The sequence below is a fragment of the Onychostoma macrolepis genome, chromosome 22 (genome assembly GCF_012432095.1).
Source record: "Onychostoma macrolepis isolate SWU-2019 chromosome 22, ASM1243209v1, whole genome shotgun sequence".
NCBI classification, from domain to species: domain Eukaryota; kingdom Metazoa; phylum Chordata; class Actinopteri; order Cypriniformes; family Cyprinidae; genus Onychostoma; species Onychostoma macrolepis.
The window spans coordinates 4,311,281-4,328,441 of NC_081176.1; the positions used below are offsets into that span (position 1 = coordinate 4,311,281).

At 36.5% G+C, this 17,161-nt stretch overlaps 1 long non-coding RNA gene and 1 pseudogene across 6 annotated transcripts in view; both read left to right on the top strand.

Annotated features, from left to right (window-relative positions):
• Positions 1-9,623, top strand: part of LOC131531361 (uncharacterized) — a 38,364-nt gene extending 28,741 nt beyond the window's left edge. For all 6 annotated transcript variants that reach the window (XR_009268659.1, XR_009268657.1, XR_009268662.1 and 3 more), the window contains 3 exons: positions 4,551-4,967; positions 8,388-8,460; positions 8,944-9,623. This is a non-coding gene — a long non-coding RNA (uncharacterized LOC131531361). The remainder of the gene's footprint in view (positions 1-4,550; positions 4,968-8,387; positions 8,461-8,943) is intronic.
• A 322-nt stretch (positions 9,624-9,945) lies between these two features.
• LOC131530206 (uncharacterized) lies at positions 9,946-14,038 on the top strand (annotated as a pseudogene).
• Positions 14,039-17,161: the final 3,123 nt, after the last annotated feature.

Here is a 17,161-nt window from a genome sequence, read left to right on the forward strand (position 1 = left end):
GGCACCACTTTCATCTCTCTCCAACCACGACAAACACGGATGTCTAAATATAACCTGAGATGATAAAGATTTGACTGTCTTTCTTCCGGTGTTATGCAGAAAGGAACCGACAGTTTCTATTCACTTTCATTGTATGGAAAAAGGTGATAATGAACGGCGACAGGCTGACATTCTTCCTAATAGAACTCATGCAGGATTATTACGGTGAGTAAATTATTATTATTAATATTATTATTATGGACGATCTAATCATTGAATATAATAATAGTAAGCAATAATAATAATAATAATAATAATAATTTATCTTCATTCACGTAAGCCACGTGACACGAGTTCGTTTATTTAGTATTCCTGTACCGAAAGTGAAAGTGATGTAATGTGACAACATAATCAGTTAGTAAATCTTAGTTGAAACGCATGTTAATACCACTTGTAAACAATAATGTCAACGGCTGTGTAAATGTCTGATAAATTGCATTAATATTCTCCTGCAAAGTATTATATTTATTTGTTAATAAGACTTATTAACATAACATAACATAAGAGTTAATAGATTGTAGTTCTACAGTGTCTCCTCGTCTGTGCTTTTATTTTGAAAAGAGCGCCGTTTTCTTCTAATGTTTTTTTTTGTGACGCTAAACTTCCTGCTACACTCTCTTCACAATGTGGTGCTCGCGCGTCGTCGGAAGAATGTTCTGAACTGTGAGAGTGTGTCGAGCTAGAGAGCATGCTAGATGATGGCGGAAACACTTTGATTAGCGCCCTTGGAGAGCGGAATGAGTTTTCACGGTGTTCATGGTACTTGTGCTGCATGGTGCTCGTTGAGAGCAAGAAATAAATCGACACCCGTTTGAAACTCTCTGCGTCTTGATCAATAAATCCGAGGGGCCGCTACAGGCTGAGCATTGTGATCGGATCACCGAAAACGTGGTGTTACTTTCATCTCATCTCATCTCATCTCACGTTGCATCTTCTCGGCCAAGCATCGTGGAGAATGACTCTCACGAGCACAATTTAACGTTCCTGCCGAGTTTAGGTCGACTTTTCCAAACCGAGGTCGTTACTAGGTAGCCTACTAAGGTAGGCCTACGCCTAGTTATTATTTATCTATTGTGGTAATTTACAGTTTGTGTCAAAAAGTTGTTAGTCTAGATAAATAGCTGTATTCTGTATGTTTGACACATATACGATAATTTTCTTCCAAATACAATAATTTTGAGCTTCTGGTATGATACTTGGACATTTCCAATCTGGCAACACTGTCTCGTTACCAGGCAGTGCTTCTCTCGCACGCTTGAGTTCCAGAATGAATAGGTCTATATATAATTAGTTTAATTTTCCGAATACAGTGCACAGCATGAATGAGTTCACCCCCTCTGAACAAATATAAAGATGTATTTTCTTAATGATCACTAATATAATGGAAAGATGGAAACATTGAAATGTATTAAACATATACTTAATAAAAACAACAAAATATATGCCAATATTTTCTGTAAGATAAGTAAATTAGCCAATTCTGTCTAAATGAAGGATTGCAGAAATGAGTACACCCTAGATTTAATTCAGCAAATGTATAATATTCTAGTACTTAGTATGTCCTCCAGAACTTTAAGTATACTGCTCTGACCCTTTCTTGGCACTGAGTGTACAAGTTCATGACAAATTTTCACATCTGTCCTGTTTAACTCCTGGAGGACGACCTCCTTAAATGCTCTGGTCTTTAATGGGGAGTTTTGCTCAGCTGGTCTCTACAGAATCCCCCACAGCTGCTCAAGAGTGTTAAGATTGAGTGAAATACATGTCCACTGAAGGATTTTCACCTTGGGAGAATGAATATCTTCATTGTCATGCTGAAAAAATGCCCAATAATGCAGGGAATGAGGGGAGGGTAGCATCTTTGTTTCAAGTTTTTGTATTCCATCACACAATGGTGTGTGAATTCATGACAGCATTGATAAAGCACAACTCCCTCACACCTTCAGCACTCATTCATCCTGATATAAGAGCTTTACTACCACTGAACGTCACTGTGGGTACCAAGCACTTCTCACTGTACTCCTCCTCTAGCAACACCAGAACATTTTGGATGCTTTTGGATCCGAAATGATTGACTTGGATTCCCAGAAGTCTCTATTTTGTAAATATGGGTCTTGGAAGAGGTTAAATGAGTTTATTCTGCTTTGGCTGCAGTAGGTAATTCTAGTGGTGACAACAACCATGCATGCCACTTCTGCAGGCTGCATCATACTCTGTGAGATAAAGTGTCACTCTTTTCATAGCTTTTGCTCTGAGACACTTGCATGTTATTTCTCCTGCTCTTTTCCTAGTAAAAATTCACTCACCACTAAATGAAAACTTAAAGTGAAGACCTGATTATTTCAGGAGCTTTGTCACAAGTCCATTGAATGTCAGTGCTACTTCTGCTATATTTTCACACTTAAGACAATAATTTGGTATTCCTCTTGTTCCATTGTCCTCTTTTATGCTAAGAAATAAGTCACCTGGCAGTTCTCTCCCAAGTGGTTCCACTGCTGCCAGCATTAAAACCCATTTAAGCCCGCAGTTTATAGTTGTAATTTTCCTTTTGTAAGTATATTTCTAGATGTTATCCATGTTTGATGTCTCAATGACATGCAAGCTAACAACCAAATAAATGATTTCAAGGGGAAAAAAGGTATTCACTTCCTTCCTGTCACATGAGACTGTCAACTTCCTAGGAGTATACTCCTATTTTCAGGAAGCATGGGAAAGGCAAACCCTCCCAAATAAAGGTCATTTTCATGTTACTAATAAGTATTTTTTGTTGACATATATACATCTACATAATCATGAAGGTCTCTAGAATCACCCAAACAAAACAAATCTTACAAGAGATCTATAGTTTTTTGTATACTTAGTCAAAAGTCCAAGCGGCAACTATAGTATATCATGGGGAAATGGGGGTATACAGTTGCTAGCATCATGCTACTCATGTTACCTTCTTGTTAAAAACAGCTTGTTAGCATCATGCTAGCATCATGCTAATCATGCTAATTTTGTTTTAACATTTACTTGTGTTAACATGTTGTTAGCATAATGCTAACACAATTAACATGTTGTTAGCATGTTGTTAGCATGATGCTAACACGATTAGAGTTACTACTAGTGCCTTCTGCCGAGTTTTCCCACAGCAAGCACCACTCACATTTTCTTCAGGAAATGAAAGATTTTCTTCAGAAAGTGTACAGTGCCCTCCACTAATATTGGCATCCTTGGTAAATTTGAGCAAAGGCAGCTGTGAAAATAAATCTGCACTGTTTATCCTTTTGATCTTACATTAAAAAATTCACAAAAAAACAATTGAAGTACAGGTGCATCTCAGTAAATTAGAATGTTGTGGAAAAGTTATGAGTAAATTCAATGCACACAGACTGAAGTAGTTTAAGTCTTTGGTTCTTAATTGTCATGATTTTGGCTCACATTTAACAAAAACCCACAAATTAGAATACTAGTATCCTAGTATTTTAACTTTTAATTGTCAGGAAATTACTTGTGTGTTTTTTAGTTTTTTTTAGTTTTATTTAGTAACTTTCAGGAGGGTGTACTCATTTTTGCAACACAACATTTTATCACTTTGATAAGAAAATCAAATTTTGCTGAATAATTTTGACATTCTTCTTTGGTAATTGATCAAGCAGGCTTGTTGGAACATTATCCCCCAGTTTCACAGACAAGGCCTAGTCCCAGACTAAAATGTAAGTCTGAGCTGTTTCAACTGAAAGAAGCTTGCACCGACTGATCTTAAAATATATCAGTGCCTTTGTTTTGTCTCAAGATGCACACCACTGATGTTTTTTCTAAAGAACGTTTATAAAAATGTCTTATGTCCTAATTGAACTATTGCTTAATCCTGACTTAACCTAAACCCTGTCTGTGAAACCAGGCCTATATATCCAAATAACCCTAACATGTCATATAAGTAAAGAGTAATTGCTGTATTTGTTCAGATTTAGAGGGGGTGTACTCATTTATGCTGTGCACTGTATATGCAGGAGAGGTGGGATAGAGAATTGATATAGTACATACACTTAAAGTTGCATAAAATCATTTACATGTTACGCCCTACTGAAGGTAATAATTCAAACTGACCATCCGTATCTCTTCACTGGCCATCTGATGCTATTGCACACAAAACTTAATTCAGACTAACTGACCACAACAACAGTCAAAATGACCTTGCCATTTTTTGTGTTTTACACAATGCTGAATCAGTTTTGTTTTTCTCCTAGGTCTGGACTGCATTAACAATAATCACGTTAAAATCACGTTTTTCAATCTGATATCAAAATTTGTGGCTTACCATACATGTATATGGTTGTATACATGTATGGTTTTATGAGTGTGAATGTAGATGGATGTAGTTGTATTTCTATGAGTGATACAAAATTTCATTGTATGCTACATGCAATGACAATAAAGGTATTCTATTCTTACAAAAGGTGAATATTTTGACATTGGCATTATTTTATTTTTTTATTTCCTGACCTCCTTTTTTACATTTCTTGCAGATGCAGCAGACCATGACTGCAATTATAATCAACAGAGATCCAGCAGCAGCGTTTGAATAGCTTGTCCCATGATCCTCCTGTTGATCCGTATGGGTGGCATTACTCGCCAGGAAGTTCTGGAGCTCAGACGCTGAATCCATTGGTGGTCAGATTGTTCGGTCACGGCAAAAAGAGAATTCAAATGCGAGTGCAAGTAAAACAGTTTATTGATAACTTGAAGCAAGCAAGACAAAAGGACCAGTAACAGGTGCAACCGGAGAGAATCCTGGAAACGGGAATCCTGAGTACAGACCATCCACAACAGGAATCCAGTCAGTACGACCGCAGAAGCCCAGAACACGAACAGAACCCGGTCGACACGGGAGCGCTGCCAGGACAAGACTCCACACATCAACAACAACGAGCTGACAACAAAAGGTAGGAAGCAAGAAATTAAATAGAGAAGCTGAATGAGTCACAGCTGAACCTGCTCTGCTCATCAGCGGAAGAACACACACCCACAAACACACAGACACACGCACAGGCACAGGAAGAGAGAGAGAGAGAGAGTCAATGAACCTGCGAACCGTGACAATATTGTTACAAAAAAGTGTATCTTTTTGAAAAAACGGCTGTTCTTATTTTATAAAAAATTTATTTTTATTTTTTTAATTCATCAATGAATCCTGAAAAAAGTATCACATGTTACAAAATCAATAAAGTTTTTAATATATGTTAATATATGTAAATATATTTTTGGTAATCAGCAGTATGCTACAAATGTTGTTGATTGAGCTGAAGTTGTACTGAATACTCTTTTAATAAAACAAGAATATTTGAAGAACAGGACAAATGATGTCTCTACTCAGCATAGACAGAAACACTGATTGTTTTCAATATCAGTTTCGCTGCAATTATGTAAATTTTGTGTTGAGGAGCCTAAGTGTTTAGTGTTTTAACAGTCACTGAATGTGTCTGTTATCTCAAAATATAAAATGAGTAAACATTTGACTATGTAAATAAAAATGTGAACATTTCAACAAATGTTCTCTACTCACCATAGACAGAAACACTGATTGTTTTCAATGTCAGATTCACTCCACTTATCTCAAGTTGATAAACTCCACGTGTTCAGTTCTGGTGTTTGTGATCATAGATGTTTGTGATGGTCAGAGATCCAGTTTTTCTGTCTGTCTCTGAATCTCCCAACAAGAATGTCATGTGGAGAAGAATTTCTTCTTTTATAATTTTAGCTATGAGAGAGTTTTCAGCTCCATACTTCCACATAATGTCGTCGTCCTTCACATATTTCAGTAACATCAGTGTATAAAGTGACTGAATCTCCCTCCATCACTGACACCGACTCACCAAACACACCTGGAGAATAAACCAGTTTTACACAGATTAAAGCTTCTGAGATATTTCTATCCAGAGGACAGTGTATGAAGCTACTAAGTCATTTACATAATAAAAAATCAACTTGATATTTAATTATGTAAAGAATGTTACTAACATTAAAACAAAAAATATGTATTTTCACTTACCAGTCTGACACCACCAGCACAAACAAAGCAAACACATGAAACATTTTCTGAAATGTCTGATCTATTGAAACTATCTGCTGAAAGCACTTGAGCTGGTGTGTGAATCCTCCCACGACAGTTTAACCCTCCTTGTGGGCGCTTTACAGACAATTTACAAATGATTTATAGTTACATATAAGTGCTCTCCTGGTGCTTATTAAGACTTGGTAGAAAACATTTTTCATTTTATTATTTAATACTCAGCATTTTTCAAATGTAGTTGATTTACTGTGTGTCACGAATCTGGTTTATGAACTCCCGTTCACTCACCACCAGACATCACCTGCTCACCACATGGACTCTTGCACGTCACCCGGACTACAGTTCCCATCATCCATTGCACCGATGACAAGCACACAGCTGAATGCACTGATTTACACAGCTGATTCCCATCACAGGCCTTACTTAAGCCATGGACTTCCTTATTCAGATTGCTGAGTATTATTAGCATTATCACTGTTTTCGTGCAGCTACACTACGGAGCCTGTTCGTTAGCCTTTGCTTATTTTTAGGGCTGCAACAACGAATCGATTAAATCGATAAAAATCGATTACTAAAAGCGTTGGCAACGAATTTCATAATCGATTCGTTGTGTCGCGCGACGCGGAGACGTTTGATTATTAAAAAAAAAAAAAAAAAACTTAAGTTGAGCGAGGAGCGGAGTGTGTTCACTCGGTCTCTCTCGCGCACGGATGCTAGCAGAGTTCGGCGCCTCATAAATAAAAAAAAAAAAGTAAAAAAAAAACCACACAAAAAAACGAGCGGAGGTAGAGGAAAGATACATGGCGGAAGCAGAGAAATCCGTGCGACCCAAGTCATCCAAGCTGTGGGAGCAGGGGCGGCGTTTGCGTATGACAGAGTATGCAGTTGCCATACCCTAGCCCAGTCAGGTGCTGTGAAAAATTATCCAAACTTGAGTCGCTTATAATTCGTTTTTATTATTTTAAATCAGAGAGTTTTAAAAATAGTAAACCAATGATAAGCATTAAAATAACTTGTCAGTAAAACTTCGTAACGCTATTGGATCATCAAGCTCTCAGTGAAACCTCGTAACTTCACCCCGCCTCCATTCAGATTGACGCACCGCGCACAGCCTGGAGATGAGATCTCTGCTTTTTCGCAATGCAAGGGTGAATAAATAATTGGTGTTTGAATAGTACAGCGTTTTCTTTACTCAAACACTATGTCAGTAAAGGATAATGTTTTTGTGTGTTTGAAGAGTGGAGAAGAATTAGTTATTTGCTGTCTATATCGTTTTAAATATCCTGTGCATTATGTGCATAAGCGCTTAATTTGAGATTTTGGCCAAGTGTATTAAACAACAAGAAAAAACTAAGCGCCCATATAGCTACAATCAAAGTTATATAACCTGTAAAAGTTGATGAAAGCATATAATGCAATGCACTTGCTGCTTCAGATAACAGGTACAGCCGTTCTAATGACAGACAAAACACTCCATCTCCGTCATTCTCTGGTCAAAAACATTATTAACTCCATTTGAGCTTGATTTTCATATAATGTTAAGTGCAAGTGTCTGATACAATACCAACGCTAACGATGCAGTGTTGTTAAATTATTAAATTTTTTGCACTCCCCCCCCCAAAAAAAAGTCTATATATTTGGCAGATGTAAAGCATACATGTGTGTTTTTTGTGTTAGTCCATTTTTATTTTATTTTATTATTATTATAACAGCTCAGGGATGTTCAAGGAGCAACATGTTTGTGCACTTTCTAAAGATTTTAGTTCTGTTTTTGAATAAAGGGTTGGAAATGAATGCTTTTCTTTTTCTTTTCTTTTATCCGATTCATCGATTAATCGAAAAAATAATAGACAGATTAATCGATTATTAAAATAATCGTTAGTTGCAGCCCTACTTATTTTCTAGTCTCAGTCTAGTTCCTTGTTTGGATTATCTGTGTTTTGATTATTGCCTGTTTATTTTGGATTGCTCTTTTGTCTTTCCGTTTGGACTCTGTTTGCTCCTGCATAAACCATTGCTCGTGTTATCGGATTACTCTCTTGTCAAGCCCTCTGGATTACGTTCACCGATCGAAGACCCCACTTGCCCTAGGCTTACTCTTGTGTCTTGCCCCATGCCATACCCGTTTGCTGTTCTTCGACTCTGCCTGTGTTTTAATCATGTTTATGAATAAAGCTCTGCAGATGGATCCGAACGCTTCCTCTGTTCCTTCCGTTACACTGTGGTATTGTGTATAGTAAAAACACAACAAAAAGTTAATACTGTCTTCTGTCTCGCATTGTTGCTCTTGCAGATCATCTTCTGAGTCAAACTGAAACTGCTGTGGTTGGCTTCCTTCAGAGATGTGCTTTGATCTGGATAAACTTGTAGGTGAAAAGTTCTTCATGTCTTGTTTTTTTTTTTTTTTTATGAACCTCACAAGCAGTTTTACAGTCAAATAAAATACTGTATCCATATGTTGACTCATTCGCTTTGACCTGTTTAATCTGTGAAGGTCTGAATGCAGTGAATTTTGTCATATATAACCACGATTTACTCCCCCAAGCCATCCTAGGTTTATATGATTTTGAAGCCTGAAAAATTGCATCCATCAAGTAATCCACATAATAAAGGCCTTCTAAAGTAAAGTGATGGGTTTTTGTACTATAAAAGCTATATAACTAGCTTCTGGAAAACAGCTGTACGCAAGTCGATTTACGACAGAAGAGTGACCTCTAACCCTATTCTAATTCGAATTGTACAGCTGCATAAATGAAATCAACCGGAACCAGGAACACTTCCCACAACATCCGATGTACTTGTACTATTAATGTGTAATATTATTCTGTCTGTCTCATCCTTATCCCAAGGTTACAGTCAGCCGGATCCAGACCAGATGGTGGACCTGCACCTATACACAACCTCATGACGATCCCATGTGAAGACCTCGTCAACATGTCAGCCATTGGAACAGATCCTCAGCAAAGACCACAAGAACCAGTCAAGCTGCTCAGACTCTTGTGGCCAGATTAGTCTCCATACCAGCGTGATGAATCTGATCTTTAAGCAGAAGGTACTGGATGAAATATTCTGAATGCTACCGATCTCAATCTGACTTGTGATGCAGGCTGAATCATAATTATACAGTGTTCATTTGTTGGCCAGAGGAGAACTGCACCAATCTCCACCAATAAAGTCTAAGCTTTGCAATGAGGGGAAGACTATTTCCACAACAGCTGAACAACATCCAAAATGCATAATCTTCCTATTATCACTGCAAAGCTGCTTCAAAAGTGCTGTATAAATAAAGGTGACTTGACTTGGAAGATGTGTTGTATTGAAGCATTCAACAATGTAGCACATATCATTTTGACTCATTCGCTTTGACCTGTTTAATCTGTGGTCTGAATGCAGTGAATTTTGTCATATACACACACACACACATACATATATATATATATACACTGAATTATTGAAGTAATAAATAATCATTTGACTATTAATAACTTAATAAACACCTGACTCCCAGTTTGCTTTCACTTTAGGGGCGTTCAACTTTAAGCGGCGCTACACAGAATGGTCAGTGTGTGACATCAAAGTACCGCGAGAGTCATTCGAAAGCATAGGATCTGTCAGCTCTCACTCTCGCGGTACTTCGATGTCACTGACCAAACGTTGGTTTTACATTCGCACATTCACAACATTCACAAATTTCCGCGTTCAATAACTTTCTAATTATATGAGCAATAAAGTTAATTTTTTTGCAAATTCTGATCGGTGACATCATTGTCAACCTACTTGACCGAGTATTGTTTTGGTGGCATAATTACTTCCAATTGTAGTTAAAGTAATTGAATGCAGAAGTCCGAATATGCGAATATAACATCTTCTGTCTAATGGGAGGTGCGCCGCTGTAAGGCGGACAAAGTAATGGATCAGAAGCTGCATTCGTTTTCTGATGGTGATAATGAAGATTTTCTTTAATGTAATCGCAGTCACTATACTCTATAATGGTGAGATCTTACTCGTTACAATCTCTATTCCGTCCATTTCTGTGGTCTAATAGTCCTAAGTTATACGCTTCTTTGGCACTGTACCCTTATTGCTGGGATAACAGGCTGAGAACAGAGCCTAACACTGTTCACACAAATCTATGGTCAGTGGAAAACATCTGAACAACAAACCAAAAAACGCTTCTATGGCAGCTGAAACGAGATCAAGTCAGTTTCATTTGCGTGAAAATGGTGTCCTGTTTCATATCACGTGACGTAAACAAGTACGTTAACTGAAGTAAAAGTTGACATAAACAAGCATAAACTGATCCAGTGTAGTTTGAATGTAATGTGAGTCGCTTTGGTTGAAAGCTTTTGCCAAATTCATAAAATGTTGGCGTAAATGTTGCCTACACACGTTATAGGAGATTAAGGACTAAAATATGTTTATAAAATGTAGGAAACACGGCACTGTATATCTTCATGTGGTGTAAAATAATTCGCTTATGTATTTTTTTGTGTGGGTACTAGTCATTTATGTAATCTTTATTATGAGTCTATGAACATGTTTGATTAATTGAATGTTCAAATAGGCCTGTATGTTTAGGGAAAGGGGTGAAATGATGAATCAGGAAGTGGATTGTGTGTTTGTATTAGATCAGGGGTTCCCAAACTCATTCCTGGAGTCCCCCCAACACTGCACATTTTGCATGTCTCCTTTGTCTGACACCCATTTCAGGTCTTGGCCTGCGTCCCAATGTGCATACTATCCATCCTAAATTCTATGTGATATTAGTAATTTTCAATACTATTCAGGGCAGATAGGGTGGATAGTATGCACATTGGGACGCAGGGTTGGAGTTGCTACTAATGAACTGGTGAGTTGAATCAGATGTGATTGATAAAGGAGACATGCAAAATGTGCAGTGTTGGGGCGGCTCCAGGAATGAGTTTGGGAGCCTCTGTATTAGATCATCCATGAGACTCTTCTGCTGTTTGTTTGCATGCTACATTATGAATCCAGACATATTTCTATATGTTTATGACCTGTAGAAAAACATTTTCACAGCACAATTGTATATTTTGCTTCTGTATCTTCTTCAGTTGCTCCTGGTTTTGGTTCAGATAAAGTATCAGTGTCTGTGAAGGAGGGAGATTCAGTCACTCTACACACTGGACTTAAAACAAACCAACAAGAAGCTATTCAATGGTATTTCAGTAGCACTCGCATCGCAAAAATCAGTCTAGATCTCAGTTTTTTCTGTACTGATGTTCAGTGTAATAATGGTACTGAGAGATTCAGAGACAGACTGAAGCTGGATCATCAGACTGGATCTCTGACCATCATGAACATCACAAACACAGACTCTGGGGAATATATACTGGAAATCATAAGCAGCAAATATAGTGAAAAGATCTTCAGTGTTTCTGTCACTGGTGAGTGTTTAATGAGTGTTTAAATGCACTTTAAAATACAAGATCCTCCAGCAGCTGTTGGTTTGTGTTTCAGGTGTTTCTGCAGCTGAACTATATGAAATGAAGGAGGGAGAATCTGTCACTTTAGGTTCTGGTGTAATAAAACACCCAAATGATGTGATGACGTGGTATTTTAATGAGACTGAAATCACTGGAGATCAGAGTAAGATCTGTACAGATGTTCAGTGTAAAGAGAGATTCAGAGACAGACTGAAGCTGGATCATCAGACTGGATCTCTGACCATCACAAACATCAGAACCACAGACTCTGGAGAATTTATAAACTACAGATGATCATCAGCGACAGCAGCTCCAGCATCACCAGAGTGAAGAGATTCAGTGTTTCTGTCACTGGTGAGTTCAATGCATTTTCCTTTGAGGAATTGAAGAAAAAACAAAAAAATTTACAACCCAATATGTGTTGGGGTTTGGGACTGTGGACTGTTTTGAGTCAATAACACTTTGATGTTATGAACATGCAGAATGAAGGATATCAGCCAGTTTCACTTTGAGTCATGCTGCTTCCTGTTGATCTGAGCGTGCTGTGATGCTGCTTTACCTGCTGTTGCTAGAAGGTGTCACTTATCAGTTTAATCAATGTCATACATCTGATGACTGAAGTAGAAACTGACTTGACGTGTGGCCAAATATGGTTTTCCATACTTGGAATTTGTGCTTTGTATTTAATCCATCCAAGTGCACACACACAGTGAACTCACACACACACACACACACACACACACACATGTTGGTTTATGTGGTTTATGGGGACTCTCCATAGGCGTAATGGTTTTTATACTGTACAAACTGTATGTGCTATTGTCCTACACCAACCCTTCACCTAAACCTACCCCTTACAGGAGACTTTCTGCATTTTTAGATTAAAAAAAAAAACACCATTTAGTATGTTTTTTTAAGCCTTTTGATTTACGGGGACATAGGCAGTGTCCTCATAAACCACCTTCAAATTGTAATACCTCTGTCATACCCATGTTATTATACAAATTTTGTCCCCGTAAACCACATAAACATGCACACACACACACACACACCTTGAGCAGTAAATATCACTTGAAGATATTGCTAAATATTGGATTTATTATCATTCACTCTAGTAATAATGACTGTCTGTATCTGTTTCAGATTCAGGTCTGTCTTCAGCTGCTGTAGCAGGAATAGTTATTGTTGTTCTGCTGGTGGCTGCTGCTGCTGTAGCTGCTGGTGTGGTTTACTGTCGCAGCAGGAGCCGTACAGCAGTACCACAGAATGTAAGTATTACATACAGCTGATTTAACAAAATATTTATCAGATTTACTGTGCAAAAAAAAAATTACAGGAACAGTGGTATGAATACTTTTTTATATTAATATTATTATATAACTCTAATTCTTTTTTTTATTTTTATTTTTTATCGTTGACTAAAACAAAATCATGCACTGTAAATAGTCATCTTGTATTTCATTTTAACATCACAGAACCAGATATTCACGAGTGAGGCAATGTCACAACATCTGAAAACACAAATAACTCCCAAATAAACTAAAATCCACATTGATAATGAACGTTTTGTACGTTTTGTACATTGCCTATTTGTATATTATTCTTTTAATATCTGTGTCCTGTCCTGTTGCTGTCTTTCTGTTGCACTGTAGAGCTTCTGTCACTGTAACAAATTCCTCGTGTGTAAACGTACCTGGCCAATAAAGCTCATTCTGATTCTGATTCTGATTCAAAGTGCAACTTTTTGGAAAACACCAAAGCATCAGTTCAAGAATTCTAGATGTGATATTGAAATAAAACAATACTTCAAGTTTATACTGAAGTAGATGACCATCTGACAGTTTAAGACATTGTGTTAAATTATCAGGGAATGAAAGTCTTTCAATTTCAAGTCTCTAGTAAACTCAGAAAAAGAAACCTCATTCCACTTTCAACTGCTTTTTCTTGCAAATTTCTTTTTATGTGTAAATATATGAACATATAAAGATTCAACAACTAGGTGTCTTACATTACAGACACTGCAGTTTATTGCTCTGTTCACATCTGCAGTCCTCATGCCTCCTGCAGCAGGTCTATGTTATCTTCACACAGCTGATCAGAGCCCCAGAGCATCTTTACACTGCTGTTTTTCAGTCAATAGAAAGGTCTCTTTAGTGCTCTCTAAGTTATTGAAACTCTGACATTAATTTTCTTCCACCTGTGAACTGTTAGTGTCTTAAGAACTGTTTCACAAGTGCATGAAAAATGGTTTATGTTCATTGAACAAGCATGAAAAACATTGTTTGAACTCTTTCCAGTGAAGATCTGTAAAACTTATTCGGATTATCTTAAAAAAAAAACAACAACAAAAACATTGTAGTGAAAAGGTACATTTCTTTTTTGCTGAGTACTTATTTATTTATTTATTTTGTAAAACTTAAACATCAAACAACTTATTCATTTTACATTTTGTGAATGTGTTTTCTTACAGGAGGATGATGATAACTTCACCACCTGATCCTAATAACATCCGTTTGAGGTAGATGGGATGTCTTTAAACTCTGTTTACTCACAAAGTGATCCAAAGATTTCAGTAGTCAGTACCAATACCAGTACAATTGTCACACCTATTATATAGCATACCAACATGCATTAATGTAAGAAAAATTAAGATATGTCGGTAACACTTTATTTTAGGATGTCTTAACTAGTTGCTTATTAGCATTTATTAGCATTAGCATTACAAGAATATTTGCCAGTTATTAGCACTAATTAAGCACATATTAATGTTGTAGCATTTGGACCAATCAGACACACAATTTTGCATTTGATTTAACAAATCAATTAGTTATTAGATTAACAAATGGTCACAGACCCCTCACCCAATACACATACTGGGTGCCAGTAGGACTGTCAAGGACTTTAGGCCCCTGGTCCCATGGCAACCCATCAGATAATACTAGTTTTATTGCTCAAAGGAATGCAAATGCAGAGCATCTCACTACCTCTTTCCTATAGGAAAGACATTATGCCATAAAAATGGACTCTTCTCTAATTAATTCATAGAAAAACCTTTCTTTGAATGAACACACATATCTTCAGGTCACTGTGTATATTATTACTGCTCATGTATATGTTTTTGTGTATTTTATATATTGTTTTATGCATGCTTATAATAGATCACTAGTTAATATCACTCAAACTGTAACATGTTTGGTCTCTATCAATTTGTCTTCGGATGATCTAATTGAGAGTGAATATTACATGTTGATACCTATGCAATATTAATGTCCTAAGAATCTTTAATAGTTTGTATAACAACTTCCAATCCAACCCCTTTGCAAATTACCATGCTCGCAGACAAAGGGTCATAAACCCCCAGTATTTCCAAACTCCTGCTTTTTAACAGTTATTGAGGTTGAGCCCATAATCTAGGACTAGTTCTTACGGTTTGGTCTGCCCGATCACTTTTAGGGAAGAATGCTGATCCTTGGACATTTTAACAATTACAACAGGGTTTCAACACAATTTCTAAAACATTAAACCAAAAAAGTGTTAGAAAGACAAAGTCATAAATCTAAAGTTGTGTTCCAAATTTGAGGTTGATATCTCAAAAGAGACTCACTAAGACTGCATCATTTTATAATTAAAAGGCCCTGGGTTTTACAAAAAAAATGCCCAATTTAATGGGGATAATCTTTGCTCTAAATGTAACTTATTTGTGTACCTACTGTACAATGGATCTATTAAAGGAAATTAGGGTCAAATAGTCAAATTTATGTAGTTGCGATTAACAGTCAGAATGTTTAAAAAAAAAAAAAAAAAAAAAAGATCTGCAGAGGACCTTAATGATGCACAAGGGTATAAGCGTGGACTTTTTTATTTTATTTTGCTGTGTCTTTATTATGCCTTTAAATGGATGCATATGATACAAGCTACATTACACACTCTGGCAGTAAACCTTGCAAAAATACTAATGTGCTGTTTGTCTGGAGGGATGTTATTATACAATTTATGTGTGTCACTATAATAGCTATAAAAAATTTATGTTTTAAGTCTTCGGACATTTGGTAGATATTTCTTTATTCATCAAACAAAACATCTGAGATATTCATGAGGTGCTAATTAGTATTTTTTTTTTTTTTATGCTTGTTTTTTGTTCATGTGAGATGAATGACACAACAGGTCTAGTCTGTTTTTCAGTTCTATTGTGTTCAGCTGTGATTGTCAAGTTTTTATTAATTTGTTGTTGTGTTTCGCTGATGTATTTGTCTTGTAGAATATTATCACTGTTTGATGGAGATGATTGCCTTTACATAATTATAAGTTCAGCTTTAGACTTCAGTTTTCTTGGTTCTTTGTTTTGGTAGCATTTTTTTTTTTTTTTTTTTGTCTGTCTTTTAGTGTTGCTCATGTTCTTTTATTTACTGTTAATTTTACATTAAGTGCCTTGAAGTAAAACCCACAACAATATTTTCTGAAACACAAAACATCATGTATGTACGTTTATGTTTGGTATGTTTATGTGATAAACTTTTATTAAAAACATAATCAGCTCTATGGAATAATTTTTTTTTTAGTTTTTTTTTTTTTTTTAATTCATTATAAATAACATTTCCTTTCCTTACAGGATTAATATTTATATGCTTTTGAATACTAAATGACTCTAACAATTTGGCCAAAGTTACTGTGTGTTGAATAAGGGGTTTGCTGAATTCTCACACATGAAGAGAAGAAATATGTAATGCTCATCTTTGTCATGCACTTACTCTTGTCACGACCTCCCCGTCTAGGGTTAGGAATGTCGATGACAAATAAAACAATTAATTTTATGCATATCCCTTCTCCTGTCCCAGCTCACAAACAAATACTACCAAAAACGAAATTAGTGTCAAAAGTAAGCTTTTTATTGACACAAATGTGAATAGCAGGAAGCGTGAATCTTCAGAAGGGGTTCAGGCCAAAATAACAAACAAAAATGGTTCTAACTAAAAGAGAAATAAATGTAACTTACCTAACAAAATAAAAATCCCAAAGAAAGTACAAAAGTCTTTCCTTACTCCCTATCTGACCATAAACAAGAGAAAACTACTCAGGAAAAATAAATGGCAACCTCCTCCCTACGGCTTCCAAAAATAAGGAATTAAGCATTAACAAATGTAATAATCAGCAGCAGTCTAAATAAACAAAAACATATAAATAGAATATAATACAAAGATAAACTCATACCAAAGTAACAAGACAAATGTCCTCATAACTCAACAGTGAAAACTGGCCACACAGGCTTAACTCACTCAAAAGAACACACTAACATTTAGAACTCCAACAAAAATCTAAATGTCTGGGGCAGGAGATGAGGGACAAACGACAACGGAGCTCTACGACGTGTGCACCAGAAGCTCTCCTGCATTGCCGTCTTTCCCAGTATTTCAACACTCCCGCTCTCATCAACGTAATCTGCCGCAGCTGAACCCCAATCAAGCCTACTCAGAAGGAGAGGGAGAGATAGAGCAAAAGAGAGACAACGAACTGCACAACAACAATTCACAACATAAAAAAAAAAAATATAAATAAAAAAAAATGACACATTACGTCCAGAGACGTAACACTCTGTATATAAACTGTACTCTTTTTGTTGGGG